Source organism: Carassius auratus, unplaced genomic scaffold (genome assembly GCF_003368295.1).
Source record: "Carassius auratus strain Wakin unplaced genomic scaffold, ASM336829v1 scaf_tig00214202, whole genome shotgun sequence".
Lineage (NCBI taxonomy): Eukaryota > Metazoa > Chordata > Actinopteri > Cypriniformes > Cyprinidae > Carassius > Carassius auratus.
Genome location: NW_020527555.1, coordinates 12,781 through 31,814, shown reverse-complemented (window position 1 = coordinate 31,814; position 19,034 = coordinate 12,781). Strand labels below are relative to the sequence as shown.

Below are 19,034 nucleotides of genomic sequence, written 5' to 3'. Positions count from 1 at the left end.
CCGATTTTTTAAAATGGCAAAATACAGATAGGTGAGTGGGTGGGCAGGATGGAGAGGCTGGCCATCGATGGAATGGACCTGTTGAAAAGCATGTTTTAATTTCTCGTCTTGAGACTGCTCCAGAGGAAAGTCATCATGCTCCAAGAGAATAAGTCTCCCGATTTTGCTCTGTTCCCCTGAAGCAAAACCCAGCGTTGCGGCTCAGTCTCTCCCACCTGCACACGCGTGGCCCATTCCGTGCCTTATTTCCCCAAGAGGCATCCGCTCATAATGACCCCAATAAAACAGTAAACGAGGGCCAATTCCTTCCCAGAATTAATGGATGCCAGAGATAGGGACTAACCACCACCTCCACACTATGCTTTTGACCCTGGAATTGAATAATGATTGGGACCACAGGGTACTCCACCTTATCCCTGTATACACACCGCACCTTAACCACGTGGCTTGTATCCTATGCCCCCGATTGAATCAGGCTTTGATGGGTTGAGGTTTGGTTGCATCCTGAATCCATCAAGGCAATCAAGGCAGAATATGTACCCCCATCAGCTGGGATACGAGGAGGGCCGGGTGGACGGGACATAGGGAGAGGGAAAGGTTGAGAGAGAAGGAAAGGGGAGAGAGGGAGTGAGAGAGACTGATTGAAGGGATTCGCCGACCCCTGTGCATGCCACCATGTGGTCCTCCGCGAGATGAATGGCCGAGTCCAGCGTCGTGGGACTGGACCCGCTTGGTGGTCGTCTTCGGAAGCCGAGTGACGAACTCCAGTACCACTAGGCCGATGATGTGTTCCACGTCACTTCCCTCAACCAGTAGCCATTTGCGAAAGGAGTCTAAGAGCTGCTGGGCCATCGCGAAGGGCGGACCGGATTCCCCCAGGTCCAGGGAACGGAACCGCTGACTATGTTTCTCTGGGTTCCGGCCGACCCGTTGAATGATGGCCCTCTTTCAGGTCATCGAAAAACAGGAGGTTCCCTTCCGGGAGTTGATGTGATGCCACCTGGGATTCGCCCGAGAGCAGGGGGATCACCATTGGTCGCGGGGCCAGCCGCACTCTTCAGCTGATTTTTCAAACATCTCCAGGAATGCTTCAGGGTCATCTTGTGGTCCCATCTTATGAAGAGGGGCAAGTGAAGAAACACTTGTCAGAAGAAACAGTCGAGCGACAGAGAAGGACATCAGCTTGTGAGTGTTTAGTGTCGTTTTCTCATTAGACTACTGTGTGATCGTCATTGCTAAAAAAGTTTTTTGGTTTAAATTGTGTGTGTATTACCCTGGTAAATACGTGCTGAAAGTGGCGCTTGGTTTTGCGTTGGCCTATCTCGGGACTGCCCAGTTTCGATCTGCTAAATAGTGAGGCGTGGCCAGCTGACTTCAATCACAGGTAATCAGGCAAATATAAAAGCGGCAGATTTCACCGCGGCAGCCCTCGTGTGAAGACCCGACGAGTGTAAAGACAATCGACTCTACCTGCGCAACTCCACCGAGCAAGGACACCGACAGGGCACTTGAGTATTACTTTTCTCTTTCTTTACTTTTTGTATAGCTTGTTCTCAAATATATCTTACACTTGTAGTCACTATGTGCTCTCAGATCTCTACTATCACTACTAGCACTCGGAGAGCACGCTATGTACGTCGCAGGAAGGCCTGTCTGACAAACTTACGACATGTCCCTTTGACCTCTACTACCACACTCTCTATTCCAGTTGGTCTCTGGAACTGCCAGTCTGCAGTTAACAAAGCAGACTTCATTTCTTCTATTGCTACTCATTCCGGTCTCAAAATCATGGCACTGACAGAGACTTGGATCAAACCTGAAGATACTGCCACCCCTGCAGCCCTCTCCACTAATTTCACTTGTTCCCACACTCCTCGTACCACTGGGAGGGGTGGAGGTATGGGTCTCCTTATATCCAAAGAATGGAAATTTGATCTTCAGCCATCACCTACAGGTACTGGTTCATTTGAATCACATGCCATTACTGTAACCGACCCTGTTAAAATACACTTTGTGGTCATTTATCGTCCCCCAGGTTAACTGGGAAACTTCTTGGAGGAGTTGGATGAGCTGCTATCAAACTTTCCTGAAGATGGTACTCCTCTGGTACTGCTTGGTGACTTCAACATCCACCTAGATAAACCCCAGGCTGCTGACTTCAAAACTCTGCTCACCTCATTTGATCTCAAGCTAGTGTCTACTACAGCGACTCACAAATTAGGCAACCAACTGGACCTCATCTACACACGCTGTTGCTCTGTTGACACCTCTTCAGTTGCTCCACTGGACACCTCTGACCACTTCCTCATTACTGTTAACCTAGCACTTACTCCTGAAGTACCTCACACTCCAACACAGGTCACCTTTCGATGGAACCTACGCTCACTCTCTCCATCTCGCCTATCTGCTGTGGTTTCATCCTCACTTCCTGCACTCTCTCAGTTTTCTGCTCTGGACACGAACAGCGCTACGGACACTCTTTGCTCCACTTTAACATCTTGCTTGGACAACTTTTGCCCACTGTTGTCTAGACCAGCACGCACTGCCCCATCTGCCCCCTGGCTGTCCGAGGTTCTCCTTGGACATCGCTCTAAACTCAGGGCTTCAGAGAGGAAATGGCAGAAATCAAAAAACTCTACTGACCTCAGTGTGTTTCAATCTCTCCTCTCTTCCTTCTCTGCAAATGTTTTCACTGCTAAAACATCCTACTACCACAACAAAATTAACAGCTGCTGTGACGCTCGGACACTCTTCAAGACTTTCTCTTCTCTTCTTAATCCGCCGCCTCCACCTCCTCCATCGACTCTTACAGCAGACGACTTTGCAGTTTTCTTCACAAATAAGACAAGATCCATCAGTGACCAATTCTCCACACCGCAGACTGAGGACAACTTCACAATGACCGATGCACCCTCTTTCTCCTCCTTCTCCCCACTCTCAGAGATGGACGTCTCCAAACTTCTATCCAATCATCCTACTACTTGTCCACTTGATCCAATACCCACTCACCTCCTTCAAGCGATCTCTTCTTCAGTTATACCTTTGGTTACTCACATTATCAACTCCTCTCTTCACTCTGGAACATTTCCCTCAGCATTCAAGCAGGCTCCGATAAGCCCACTGCTCAAGAAACCATCTCTAGATCCAGCACTTCTTGAAAACTACAGACCGGTATCCCTCCTTCCTTTCATTGCAAAGACACTTGAGCGAGTTGTGTACAACCAGCTTTCTATGTTTCTTGTACAGAACAACCTCCTGGAGAGCTACCAATCTGGCTTCAAAAGTGGCCACTCAACTGAGACTGCTCTGCTCTCGGTAACTGAAGCCCTGCGACTAGCAAGAGCAGCTTCAAAATCCTCGGCACTCATCTTACTGGACCTGTCTGCTGCTTTTGACATTGTTAATCACCAGATTCTCCTGTCCACCCTCAGAAAGATGGGCATCTCTGGAACCACACTCCTGTGGGTTAAGTCCTACCTCTCTGACAGATCCTTCAGTGTGTCTTGGAGGGGTGATGTTTCAAAGTCACACCACCTTGCTACTGGGGTTCCTCAAGGCTCAGTACTGGGACCACTTCTCTTCTCCATCTACATGACATCTTTAGGATCTGTCATTCAGAAGCATGGCTTTTCTTATCACTGCTACGCTGATGACACCCAAACTCTACTTCTCATTCCAGCCAGATGACCCAACGGTAGCTGCTCGCATTTCAGCCTGTCTGAGTGACATTTCTAGCTGGATGAATGACCATCACCTTCAGCTTAACCTTACGAAGACAGAACTCCTGGTGATTCCAGCTAACTCATTGCTTCATCAAAACTTCTCCACACAGCTGGGCTCTTCAACCACAACTCCTTCGAGGACAGCCAGAAACCTAGGAGTTGTAATGGATCATCAGTTAAGCTTCACAGACCACATTGCTACAACGACCCGGTCCTGCAGGTTTGCCTTATACAACATAGGAAGATTAGACCCTTCCTGTCAGAGCAAGCAACCCAATTTCTTGTCCAAGCTCTTGTTCTCTCCAGACTGGACTATTGTAATGCTCTACTGGCAGGCCTTCCTGCATGTACTGTCAAGCCTCTGCAAATGATCCAGAATGCAGCAGCTAGGGTTGTCTTCAATGAGCCAAAAAAAGATCACATTACTCCTCTCCTCATCAGGTTACACTGGCTACCGGTAGCCGCTCGCATCAAATTCAAGGTACTGATGCTTGCCTACAAGACGACCACTGGCACGGCACCAACTTACCTAAACTCACTGGTTAAATCTTATGTGCCTTCCAGAAGTTTGCGCTCTGCAAGTGAACGACGCCTTGTGGTGCCATCCCAAAGAAGTTCAAAATCACTCTCTCGGACCTTTTCCTGGACTGTGCCCAGCTGGTGGAATGACCTCCCAATCTCAATTCGTACAGCTGAGTATTTACTCATTTTCAAGAAACATCTAAAGACTCATCTTTTTCGCCTGCACTTAACCAACTAATACTAGCACTTTTCCTTTTCTTGTCTTTTCATTAAAAAAAAAAACTCTCTCCACGCCTATTACTGAAACAAGAGACAGGTGTTGATCATTTCCGTCCAAACCACTCACTCACCGTTCGTCTCCTGATTCTCTCTACCGCTGCAGACTTCGCTAAACCACGCCCCCCTGCCAAATGACTATGAAAGTTTTTTGCATAGGTGGGGGTATAATTAAGTTATTTGTACAGTAGTGGATTAAATGTTTTTTTTTATTTGGTATTGGAATAAGTTTAAGGTATGAAAAAATTTAAATGTGGAAACACCTTGGAAATGTGTAATGTGATGAGTTTTTTAAATTATATTGTGAATTTGTTTGTATGACTTAATAAAGTTGTTGTGAACAAAAACATTCTCTATCTCTCTTTTTCTCCCTCTCAAATAAATTTAATAGAACTATTACCCCCAGTTTACAAAGGACTAAAAAGCTTGATTAAAACTTTTTGTACTGTGATATAATTTATTGTTATACTGTGATACAAATTATGCTTGACCAGTAGATGAAATAATTTAGTGTCATGAAGGCTTCATTACAATCACAAATACAAAAAGTATCTATGTTATATAAAAGTTGTAAAGTATGTAAATCTTAATTTGTAAGAATCTTAAATCTTTATCTCTCTTTCAGCTGATAAATCTCCAGTCCAGATAAGCAGCAGTGCTCAGCCTGGAGCCAATGTTGTTAAAATGAAAGCTGAAACAGGTGCAAGTGTAAATGCTCCTGTACTCACCTTCACTGGAACAGAAAACTTCATCTACAGCTCACCTGATCCAGGAAACGGTAGTGAAGACTCCACTAATAAAACCATTTAAATGCTATAGAATACTATCTCAATTATTTATCTGTATCTTCTGTTTATTTATCTAATTCTAAATGCATCTCAGGTAAACACAAATGCTCAGATACAGCAGAGAATAACAGAGAAAAACAAGGTAAACCTTTCATGTATGAAGATTTACACATCTGATTTAACATCAATAAATGTGATGAATTATCAATGTCTATGAATGTGGAGGCAAAAGTGCAGCTATTCTGATTTGATTGTCATTTTAGCAATAGCAGGAGGATCCTTCAACAATAATACACAAACACCTGTTATAGGGCCTATTGTCTATTTTTTCATTTAACAGTAATCTCAAAAATTAATGTTAGCATATGGCCAGCACACATTCACTGTATTAAATTAAACCGTAAAATAAAATAAAAATAAAAACCATTTCATTTCCATACATTAGGGAAGTCGTGGCCTAATGGTTAGAGAGTCGGACTCCCAATTGAAGGGTTGTGAGTTCGAGTCTCGGGCCAGCAGGAATTGTGGGTGGGGGGAGTGCATGTACAGGGCTCTCTCCACCTTCAATACCATGACTTAGGTGCACTTGAGCAAGGCATCGAACCCCCAACTGCTCCCCGGGCGCCACAGCATAAATGGCTGCCCACTGCTCCGGGTTTGTGTTTTCAGTGTGTGTGTGTGTGTGTGTGTGTGTGTGTGTGTGTGTGTGTGTGTGTTCACTGCTCTGTGTGTGCACTTCGGATGGGTTAAATGCAGAGCAGGAATTCTGAGTATGGGTCACCATACTTGGCTGAATGGCTGAATGTCACGTCATGTCATGTCACATTAAATTAATAACTCTTTAACAAGCAAAACAAACAAGCAAAAGCTCTACCAAATCATTAGCATTTTGGTGCGCAGTCTTTCACTGCAGCTTTATTGATGATTTTGTGAGCATAGACATTATCAGTGTTAAACTGGATAGTGTTTCTTGTAACATTGAATGAACAGTTTCACCAGAACTTTGATGTTTAGAAGCAGCTAAAGTCTTGAGCAGAAATAGGTAAGATTATTCTTATATAGTTGCTGGGGAAAAAAAAATTCTGAAAAAGAAACTCACCTGCCCATAGCCTTTATAATCCTGAAGACGTTGATTAGCTTGTTCAGGTGTGTTTGATTAGGGTTGGAGCTAAACTCTGCAGGACAGAGGCTCTCTCGGACTGAACTTGCCTATACCTGGTCTAGAACCGGGTTATCTAAACCTGTTCTGGAGGTTCACTGACCTGTGGAGTTTAAGTGCCAAACCTATTCAAACACCCACTGAACACCCTCTTAAAGCCTAGTTCACAGTACACGACTTTAAACCACTAAAGATCCCTATGCGGTTCAGACTACATCACTTGATTGTCTGTCTTGAAGTCATTATGGTGTTCACACTACGCAACACTACGTTAATGATCAACGCACTATACGAGCTGACAACTCTGTCACCCAATGACTCTGTCCTGTCCCCAAACCATGTTTTGTCACAAAAACACAAGCGAGATCACCTTGTTACCTTGCAACAGGCTTAAAGTCCTGTAGTGTGAACTAGACCTAAGACTTACTCATTGGGACTTCAGGAGCATTCATTCAAATATAGACTTGCACAGTTTTCAAGGTTTGTGATGGGAATCACAGACCATATCAGAATCTACTTAAAGATTTCAGAATCATTATTTTATTAAAAAAATTACTTACTCTTGGCTGACTTTTTTCCATTTTCTCAAAGGCTCTGCTGCAGAGGACAATAAAGCTACTCATAATGATTACACAAAGATCTTGAAGGACAAGTTAAAACAGCAATGTGAGCGGATATTGGTTGGTAATTCACAGACGGGTCATAATAAATACCTGGACGATATTTACACTGATTTATATGTGGTGGAGAATCAGACTGGAGGAAGAACGAATGAACACGAGGTGAGACAGATCGAATCAAATCACAACAGACTGACTGCCAAAGACATGCTGATCCAGTGTAATGACATGTTCAAAGAACATATGGGTCGACAAAACAGAAAAGTGTTGACAGTGGGGATTGCAGGAGTGGGAAAAACTGTCTCTGTCAATAAATTCATCCTTGACTGGGCTAAAGGAAAAGAAAATCAAGAAACAGTCTTCATTTTTCCACTCCCATTCCGTGAACTGAATTTGATTAAAGAGGAGTACAGTCTCATGGGATTGCTTAACACATACTGCTTAAGTGGCCTTACAGAGCTGACATCTCTTCCTGAAGATGGCAATAAGGTCATGTTCATTTTTGATGGGCTGGATGAATGTCGCTTCCCTCTGAGCTTTGAAGAGGGTGACAGCTTTTACAGTTATTAATAAGAAAACAACAGTGAGTAAGATAGTTACAGCCCTAATCAAGAAACATCTGCTTCCCTCTGCTCTCATCTGGATCACATCCAGACCAGCAGCAGCCAGTCTGATACCCCGAGAATACATTGACCAGGTGACAGAGGTACGAGGATTCAGTGATGAGCAGAAAGAGGAGTACTTCATCAAAAACAGCAGTCCTGAGGTTGCTGAAAACATCATCCGTCACATCAAAAAATTCAGAAGTCTGTACATCATGTGTCACATCCCGATCTTCTGCTGGATCTCTCTCACTGTTCTTCAGCCTCTGCTGGTTCAAGAGAGCAATGACCAAACACCCACAACCCTCACAGCGATGTACACAAACTTTTTACTTTTTCAGAAGCAGCAGATGAAAATAAAATATTGCAAGGATCCTAAAACTAAGGCTGAAGTCATGCCTTTTGATGAGATTATTCTGAAGCTTGGGAAACTGGCCTTAAAACAACTACAGAAAGGTAATCTGATTTTCTACAAAGATGATCTTGAGGAGTGTGGACTAAATGTCAATGAGGGTTCTGTGTACTCTGGGTTATGCACCCGGATGTTTCAGGAGGAAAAATCTATGTCAGAGAGAAACGTTTACAGCTTCATACATCTCAGCATCCAGGAATTACTCGCTGCTCTCTATGTGTTTTTCATTAACAAAAACAAGAAAGCAAACCCATTTCTCGAATCCTGGAAAAAACTGTCATGTATCCTGTCCACAAAGCCACTGTTTGATCTTCATAAAGCTGCAGTCAATGAGGCTTTACAAAGTAAGAATGGACACCTGGACCTCTTCCTCCGATTCCTCCTGGGTCTTTCAGTGGAGTCCAACCAGAGAGACCTGAAGGAACTACTGCCAGGACTGGAAGCTCAAAACAGAGGACACCAAAGACACTACTGACTATATCAAAAAGAAAATAGAGATGGAGCAATCAACAGAGAGGACCATCAATCTATTTTACTGTCTGAATGAACTGAAAGATGACTTTGTGGAGGAAATCGAGAAGAATCTGGGCTCTGGAAAACTTTCAGAGCAGAATCTCTCTTCTGCTCAGTGGTCGGGTCTGGTGTTTGTGCTCCTCATGTCAGAAGAGATTCAGGAGAAGTTTGAACTGAAGAAATACAGAAGATCTGATGAAGCACTGATGAGACTGCTGCCAGTCATCAAAAACACCAGAAGAGCACTGTAAGTGTTTTCTTTATATTCATTTATATACACTGTTGGTTGATTTAAGGGGAGACACTGCAGGTAAAAACACCTGTCAATGTTGAGATTTATTTATTTCTTAAAGTTTACATAAAGATTAGTGGGAAGAAAACATCCAAAAGACACTGCTAAGTGTTTCTTTAATAGCACTTATCTATTTGTGTCAATGGATAAAAACAAATTCTCCTACTCCTAGACATAAATCTTCAGTTCAGTAGCACTTACACAAACCAAGTTTTACATTTGTACTCCTGTCTTTATTCTGAAGGTTTTTACAGAGGAATTTCTTCATATATAATTTGATTGATTATATACATTTTAATCCCCCAAAATTGTGAAAATATAGTTTTCTAGCTGTTCAAAAAAATCAGAATTATGGAGTGACAAAAAACAGATACCAAACATTCCTTCTGTAAAAAAAAATTCACTCTACGTAAAAAACAAACAAAAAAAACACTAAACAAGATTTTTGAAACTGACTTACCCAGTTCAGATTTTTGTATGATAAATGTATGTAAATGAGCGTACATTTAATAAAAAAAATGCCTAATTTGCATATTTAAACATAACATTTTAGGAAACTTGTAATACAAAAAATGTTTGCAATTGTCTAAGTAATCAGTCAACTGGCTAAGTAAGGTGATAACTATTAGTTAATATAGTTACCATATACACCTGCAGTGTCTCGCCTTAATAATTGTACTTTAACTTTACACAGTGACTTGTTGGCCAACTTGATAATGACAACTCTCAGGAGATTTTAGCATGGTAATGGATATGACAATGTTAATGTATTTGGTCTTGGCACAATAGATCTGCTACACTGCTGCTTTTATTGCTGTATTTGTACATTATTGCTGCAAGCAACTTGTTACTGCAATACATATGCTAATATGGTGCTTTGAGTATTTAATACTGCTGCAGCATAAATAGCATATGAAAATAATGCATGGCAGATCTATACAGGTGGAGCTATGGAGGTAGAATTGTTGTATAATTCCCAATAAACCCACAAATAAATTTAAAGAGATTTACAAAAAATTAAACATACTAACAAATAAATAGAATGAAATCCATAAATAACCCTTAGAGGTTCACAATTAAATAAAATGAGATTTGCAAATAAAAAACATTTTCACAAATACATTTTTATGTCACAAACACAACTTTGTCTGCCATTCATTTGTGAATTGTGTCTTGTACATTTGTAGATCGCTGCACGCACTTGTGGATCGCTCGCTGTGCATTTGTGGATTCATCCAAATCATAGCACATTCTTGCTATAACCAATCATGTTTTGCTTTACAGTAATGGCGGTCTCTTCCTGATATAAATTAATTCATAATATGCATTGGCTCAAATAAGAAATATAAGGGCCAAAAATAATTCTACAGTAAAAAATGTTTAAAATTGGATTTCGTTAGATCATTCGACTGTGTATCAAGCCAAGCCAGTATATTTTACATACCTTTGAAAATGCCAGAGAAACAGTGCTTTAAATCACGGCTATGGGAAAAATACTGTACTGGATACAAATGTGTAATGGAAGCTTCATTCAAGATGGAAAGAAAAGTGTCAATAATTAACTGACTTATAAATGACTGGATTCAACCTAAATGATAGACATGTGAGTTTGTGTTATAGGTTAAATTGGCGTCACACAACAGCCAACATAACAGCATTTTCCAGTTTTTCAGTGAAGCTGTTTGGATGAGAGGGATATGGATATGAGCAGCCATGTGGCTCTAATGATATACACTAAGTAGACATTCAAAAGGCCCTTTTTACCGCCGCGGCGGCAGTATAAAGTGCATTTGCAGCTTTTGACCACTGAGTGCCGCTTTAACCACAAGTTATCAAACAAGCGCATCAAACCTCATTTTCGCTAATAGACGTCAGTTTTGCCTCACTGATGTGTTAGATTTAATAGACTCAGTCAGGGAAAATGAAAGAAAAACACTGTAGTTAAAATATTTAAAATATTTAATATCCACAGACGAAAGTTTGGTACTTATGAAGTTATGTGCATTTCTTAGAACGAATTCAAGCCTGTGCCTGAGTCTGTGCTTATATTTTCTCTAATCTACATGGTATTAAACCATATTTTAGATTTGACACATTTAAAAGGTGTGCAGTATTATTTATATTATATTAATTATGCGTTATATTATTCAAAAGAAATTGTGGTTTACTTTGCATCGGAGCATTAAAAGTGGTAGCCTATTTTAGGGGGGTAGGCTACATTGATTAATATGCAATGTCAATATTTTCATATATTATGTGTCACAGTGTCTGGGTTGTGTTCCCTGGGTATCCACTAGATGTCCTCTTTTCCCCTCGGTGTATGTCACTTCATTAATCACATTCCTCACGTCCCTGATTAATTATTGCACCCAGCTGTTACTAATTACCAATCATCACACTCTGTCAGTTTCCCATTAGCATTTGCCTCTCCTTGTGTATTTAACCCGGTCTGTCTTAGTATGTGTCACGGAGTCCTTGTTTATTCATGTCCGTCAGTTCGTGCCCTTGCCTTGTCTTCTTGTTTTGTTTATGTTTTGGATGGATGTTTCCTATTGACCCCTGCCTGGACTGTTTATGCTTTTTGGATGACCCCTTAAATAAAGACTTACCTGCAATTGGTTCTCTCTCCATGTTTCCTGTATCACCGATCGTGACATTATGCCTATATTTTAATTTATATTTTCAATATAAATATATTTCTTCCTTTAATAAAACAACATGCATTTTTGTTATTCGTTACCTGTCCTTTAACTTATTGGGAAAAAGACATTTGTCTGTAAACTGATTAAGAAATTGTTGCATGTTTAAATGTGAAGCACTGTATAATTTCGTTCCCATTATTTATGCCTAATTAACCTAAAACAAGAAACGAATAAAATTAAACCTGCACGATTAAATCTTTGAAGCTCTAAAGACGGATTAATAAAACGTCCTCACGATTAATCTCAAGTTCTCTCATTATAATCAACAAAATACACACGATGTAAAAAAGAGCTTCATTAACTGACAACATAAGTGATTTTAAAGGGAGCCTTCTTTACTTGCTTTTAGTGCTGGGCGATAACATATGGCCTAAAAAATAAAAAAATCTGATTTATGATTTAAATTGATTTTAAAATCAATATTCAAATGACAAAGACATTTTTCAAAACAAGTTTTAATATAGTTATGAACTTATAACTTAGACAAGATGATAAAAAACTGTGATGTTATTACCTTAAAGCTGGAAAGACCTTTATTTTATTTTATTTTTTATTATATATTATTTTTTATTATTATTTTTTTTTTGTTAATACTAGCCCATCAGCTGTGCAAATTTTGTTTGAGGAGAATAACAGTACATTTTTGTCTGTTATTTTATCTAAACAGATCGATTAATTTCTCCAAGATTTCAAAATCAAATAGCCTACTGATAATGTAGTAGCACTGTAAGATTACATTTGTTTGAACGCATTATTGCTAAAGCGATTGCGTGTGAATGTGCTTTAGCTGTTTAAATCATGCTTTAACCCGAAAATAATCAGTAAAAGAAACAGACAAACTGCTTAGCCTTTAACATCCCGCTCGACTATTGCAGTCATTATAACCTGATCAAGCCATAGCTAAATATGTTAAACATGAATTCTTGCTGAATATGCAGTTATATTTCGGTCTGTTTTCATGAATTGTACTCGTGATGGAGGCTCCAGTCAGAATCACACCGCTCCGCTCATCCTTTGCTTGGCGGCGTGTCTCTGTCAAACGCGCGGAGGGTTGAACCACTCTGAACTACGATTTTCATTCAAACAAACCGATGTAAATTACAAATTCAAGTTAATTGATAAAATCGATTTATCACCCAGCCCTACTTGCTTTCATATTATTTAATGAAAAAAATGCAGCTGCATTTAAATGCAGGTGTGTAAAATATGTGCAAGATTTGAACTGCACGTGTGATGGTAGATGTGCAGCTTTTATTCTTATTTATTTTATCTTCATTACAAATCTTGTTTGATTTCATTTTGGATAATTGCATGTAAAAAATAATTTTCGTTGTAATGCAAAATGTGAATTAATATTCATATGCAAGTATTTGTGCAAAAATTATTAATTCGCATTAATATTCAACATTGAACAATCTGTGAATGTTGCATTTCTCTCATCAGAGAGAGCCAGCACTGTGAATTTCATCTTGCAGCAGACAAGAAAACATTTGTTTATTAATAAATAATTAAATTGTCTCATTTTTCACAATTATTAGGCTACTTCTGCATGTACTTTGTGGCAAACTTAATGCATGTGCTTGATCGTGGAATATATTAAGATTTGATTATGTAAATTTAATATAAACCTCTGATTAGTTGAATATAACAAATGAACGACTAGAACTAGAAAAATCTTACGTGGGGACAGACCTTTTTTTGTCTATAACCAAAACAACAGTCCTATATAAACCAGTTCAGCAACTTTGAAAGCCTCATAAGACACTGTCCATATGAAAGAGCAATTCACACCTTTATCTCGAGCCCCACAAGTCTTACATAACTAACCCCAAAAACCCAACCCCCTCCAGCTGAACTGAATTCGGTCTGTGTTTTGGCTCTGAGGAACGGTGTGTTACTCGGCTGAAACATGCCTGCACTCAGCAGCACTACTCTTTGTATTCATTATTTTCTCGCAGCCCATATTATTATTTTCACAAGACCATAATGATAATAACTAATCATCAATTAATAATTAATCATTATTTTATGAAAATCATTGTTATTTGTGATCGTGGATGTTTGCGGAAGGCTTTAAGACCAAGCGGAATCCTCTGTTCCCGCCTCACAGCGCGCCGGTCTCCGAGGCTTCACTGTCTTCATTCATTCTACCTGAAGGAAGACGTATTTTATTGAGCTAATGCTGTTAAATAGAGAGAGAGAGAGAGAGAGAGAGAGAGAGAGAGAGAACCAGTCTAGGGCTATTCTTAAACTTGGAGCTCATTATATTGAAGTGCAAATCCAAACACCAGAAACGTTATGCATTTTATGAATAATGAAATGTTATGAAAAGTATCCATTTTATTTATTCACATGCAGTATGGTTGTTGGTATTTAGCAGTTAAAACCTATTTTTAAACTTGAATTTAAATACTATTAAACTAACTTTAAAATATCAAGGAATTTATAAATTAAAAATGGTAAAATGTCACAGTGCATGTTAAATAGCCTAAATGAACTTGTATTAATAATATAATTAGATTTTTTAAAAATGTATAAAATGGGACAGCAACCTTTATATCAAATATTTTTAAATCGTCCACAGCTGAGCAATGGAGAGGCGGATCTGCGCCAGAGCGTGTGAAGTGAATGCGATGAACGAAGTCATTTTCAGATGCAATGGAAAAAACAAAACAAAAAAAATAGCCTAGATTAGGCCCATGCAGGCTCTGCTCTGAAGTATATAATACTTATAATTACTGTTAACCCAGAGTAACACATTATAATGGATTAATCGCCTTTTTTCATTTGCTGCATGTTTTCTTTATTTATTTATTTTTAAACACGCTAAAAAATTAATTAATTTTGTGAGAGAAAAAAAAAATATTAAACGTGTCTAGGTTTAATTTTAATGTATTAATCACTTATTTTCGTTTGCTGCATGTTTTTTTTTTGTTTTTTTTTTTATATTATATAATTCATGTATAAATTGCATTTTATTACATTTAGAAATAATAACGGCTGGCCTAATAATGTTTTCATGTACAAACAGGATATATTTAATTCCCATCACTTTACAACAAATCCTTTAAATTTAACAAATTTATCAGAACAAAACAAGAATTAAAAATATAGAATTCTAATGGATAAATATAATTGCAGTATATAATAATATACGCTTAGCTATAAACAAACAAAAAATATATAGCTATATAATTTAAAGCTAAGCATGAGGTAAGGTTGGGCTCTCTCACTCTCTCACTCGGGAGAAATCCGTTTCCATATTCGTGATGTTGAACATTTGAAGCTTAAGTATTATTATAGTTTGACAAAAATCAATTAAAAAAACTGAGTTAATAATAATTATTGCTAAATGCTGGACCGTTCCCATTTCGCTCTGCATATGGAACCTGAAGATTTTTTTTTTAAACCAAGAATGAACCGAAATGAAAATGAAATTAAAACATTTAGTTTTTAATCCGTATATATATATTTTCACAAGACCATAATGATAATAGCAAAACATCAATTAATAATTTATAATTATTTTATGGAAATCATTGTTATTTGTGATCATGGATGTTTGAGGAAGGCTGTAAGACCAAGCGGAATCCTCTGTTCCCGCCTCACAGCGCGCAATATAGGGATGTGTACCAAAACCCGGTATTAAACTGGCCCTGGGGCTAAATTATGAAAGACCGTAATATCTGACGCTATCGGTTTGCTTTCGGTACCTGTACCGGTACTGGAAATAATGTATTTTTGGTTAATAATGTTATCGTGCACATCTTATCTCACCAACCATTTCTAATGTGCGATTATAGTAAGACGTTTGTCTGTGAGATCTGCGAGATCTCTAAAGCGCGCCACGGAGGCTGTGAGTCACACACACCACAACAAGCGCGGCAACTGTAAGTAAACTCCTGCTTAATAATAAAGAGTGACGATGGCGAAGAGATTTGCTTAATGTTATCGTGCACATTTTATCTCACCAAACATTTCTAATGTGCGATCATATTGAGACGTTCGTCTGTGAGATCTGCGATTTATAAAAATAATAAAACCTATAGTCATGTTTTTGTGGTTGTTTTAATTTAAACGTGTCTGCTTCTATTTTATCCAATTTATTTTCAATAAACTAAAACAAAAATAATAATAAAAAAAGGAAAATGAATACAGCTTGTTATCAGACTGTAATAAAAAATACGATGAAAAAGTCATGATAACACATTTTTAAGGTTGGCTAATTTAACTTATAGAAATATTTTAAGCAATTTATTGCGTTTTTATACTACTTTAATTCTGAATTTGTAATACTATTAAACTGAATTTAATACTGAATTTAAAATCTCATGGAATTTTAAGTTTAAACGGGTGAAAATTCCACAGTACATATTAAATATAGCCTATATAACAGAAGATCTTGATTGCATGTTACCATGAAACTAACAAAATAATTCGATTTTTTTTAAATTAACAATTCATGTATAAAATGGGACAGCAACCTTTATATCAAACACTTTTACGACGTCCAATCCACTTAGCTTACCTGTTGGGTTTACCTCTCTCATTCTGGACACATCCAAATGTTTCCATATTCGTGATGTTGCATATTTGCAGCTAAACTATTATTTATTAGGTAAAATAGGCTTTGTGGTTCACGTGTGTTTCGGTATCGACGGAAAAATATGAGAGGGGGTTCAGCGAAAAATCGGCAGCTGTCAGCAGGAAGTGGCTGTCACTGGCAGCAGGAAGTGGCTGCCAATAAAACCGGATGGCAGCTGTCGCTAATACCCGGAAATTGGAGGAGGCTGCCAGCCGCAACAAGACAAATAAATAATTATATACACTTACGATTATGTTTAATACTTTTTAAAATAAGTATAAATGTCAGTATTGTATATTATTTGATTTAAAATATTGATCAAATATAAACAAAGAAATAAGATCATTTTGCTAAACGTTAATTTCCAGCTGAACGTTTATGCATGCATGTATCATTGTTTGTGTGAAATAAAACAATTTATATTTATTTATATACGAGAGTGGCACTTACTGGGTGTATGTTGTATATTTATTATAGGCTATATACACAAATGACTGAAAAAAGAGAAGTCTCAGAGACTTAAATTATATTTAAAATCATAATTTGCGGTTATATTTGTAGTATTTCAAGAAACAACTATATATATATATATATATGTAGTATAAAGTAGCTGTTAAATTTGTAACTGGGTTAGTAAGTTGTCAAAGTCAGTGCTTTACAATGTAAACAGTACAAAATATATCCAGTAAGCAAGCAGACTAAAATATCAATCAGAATCACTAACAACAATCCGGAGGTATTTTCAAGACTCTTAGATCAGAACTGTTGAGGTATACGGAGATACTTCTCCAGCATCTTGCACCAATCACTGTAAAACCCAGGGTGGATGTGCATCTCACCTCATTTTCCTCTTGCAACATGGTCAAGTCAAGCATCGTTTATTTATATAGTGCTTTTAATAATACAGATCAAAGCAAAGCAACTTTACAGTATTAAATAGAAAAATAGTGTGTCAGTCAATAATGCAGAAGGACATTAGTAAACTCAGTTTGTAGTCAGTTTAAAAGACAGTTTATCATTCAATTCAGTGATGTCATCCTTCAGCTCGGTTCAGTTTAAATAGTATCTGTGGAATCGTTTGCAATCATGTCAATGAGATCACTGTAAATGAAGAGACCACAACGAAGCAAGCCAGAGGCGACAAGGAACCAAAACTCCACCAGTGACAAAATGGAGAAAAAAAACAAGGTCTTTACAGGGGATCTGTATCTGGGGCTCTAGTTGTCCTGGTCTTCGCTGTCTTTCAGGGCAGTAGAGGTCCTTTCTAGGTGCGATCCACCATCTGGTCTGGATACGTACTCTATCCGGGTGACTGCAGTGACCTTCGAATAAGAAAGGAACAGATTAATATAATTGAAGATGTTAATATCTATACGATGTTTGATAGGGAGCCAGTACAGGGTTTACAGAACTGGGCTAATCCAGTCATACTTCCTGAACTCTAGCTGCTGCATTTTATTATTCATAAGAAAATGGTGACTTTAATACCTAAATTGTTTTATTAACAGTAGACATGCATGCACAGCCATATTAATGATTATTCCCATTGCATCTTGTCATCATGTACAGAGCAGTGATTACATTTTCATGCATAATTTGCACACCTGGTAAGCAGTTGATGTAAACCTCGTCGCAGTGTCTGCAGGGTGTACATTTTGTTGAATTCCTGACATGGCTCAGACTTGTTCTCCATTTTGTTCCACCTGTATATTGAGATGAGGAGCATGAAAACAGCATTATTACAAAGATAAACATTCAGACATGGCAACTGAGAAATGTAATGTTATGGCACCTTTTTAAACCTCTAATCAAATATGTAAAAGAAGATACTCAGTCAAGCCAGCTGGATTGTGCCCTCTTTCGAAAGGAGTCTGTATACAGTACAACAGACTTCTGAATTTGGAACAAACCAAAGACAGACTTAGTAATGTAGCATCACCCCTCCTCCAGGATCACGTAAAGAAGAATTTCCAACAGGACAGCATCTGGCAACTATTGGGTATTACAAAAAAAAAAAAAAAAAGGTGTCAATGCCATGGTTTTGTCTCAAGATGCACATCAGTAATGTTTTTTTTTTTTTCTAAATGCATGTTTACAAAAGCTACTTCAATGTTCTAAATTTAACTACAGCCTAATCCTGGCTTAATCCAAGCCCTGTCTATGAAACTAGACTTAAAAGTTATAAGGAATTATGAACTGGTCCATTATATTTTGTATAGATAATAAAAAAATAAAAATGGTTTTGCATTCACATGCTTACAACTTCAACTGGTACACAGAACAGTTCTGCACATGCATAGTATTAGAGAAAACACACCTCAATAGTGCAAAAAAAAAAAAAAAAAAACTCTTAAGTTAATGTATTTCACACAATCTCCTGAAAAACTTAACATGCAAAAATATATGGTTAGTGTAGCACATTTATCTTCTATCATTCCAGTCAAACAACATTCTTTTATATTATTCAATAGACTGTTAACACGCTAACAAACGTTAATATTTAATGGTACCTCAAACGTAATTTGAAGTTAATGGTAGGCCCCTAACGAGGTACACAAACAACGTTGCTACCACTAATTAGATTTCATTGAACAATTAAACCAAAGTAGGCACCAAGTCTACCAAGTCGTTCACCAAGATAACAATTAAAATCAAACTTACAACGCAAAAAAACATTAATTACTCCGATGACCAATTTCTGAACTTACCATTTGATCAATCGCAACCATTACTGAAGCGTTTGGGTGCAGTTATATCTGATTGGTTGCGCCCACGTTGGTCGATACTGATTGGCTCCCACCGAATGGCAGGTACCGCCTACCATCCGGCTGTCAGTTACTG

The 19,034-nt window shown here is 38.2% G+C and overlaps 1 long non-coding RNA gene and 1 pseudogene across 1 annotated transcript; one reads left to right on the top strand and one right to left on the bottom strand.

The window, feature by feature from the left end:
- Positions 1–8,846, top strand: part of LOC113091487 (protein NLRC3-like) — a 31,641-nt pseudogene extending 22,795 nt beyond the window's left edge.
- An 8,608-nt stretch (positions 8,847–17,454) lies between these two features.
- LOC113091488 (uncharacterized) lies at positions 17,455–18,042 on the bottom strand. Its single transcript, XR_003287358.1, has 3 exons — positions 17,986–18,042; positions 17,798–17,896; positions 17,455–17,515 (listed from the first exon to the last, which is right to left on the bottom strand). It is a non-coding gene; the product is annotated as an uncharacterized LOC113091488 (long non-coding RNA).
- Positions 18,043–19,034: the final 992 nt, after the last annotated feature.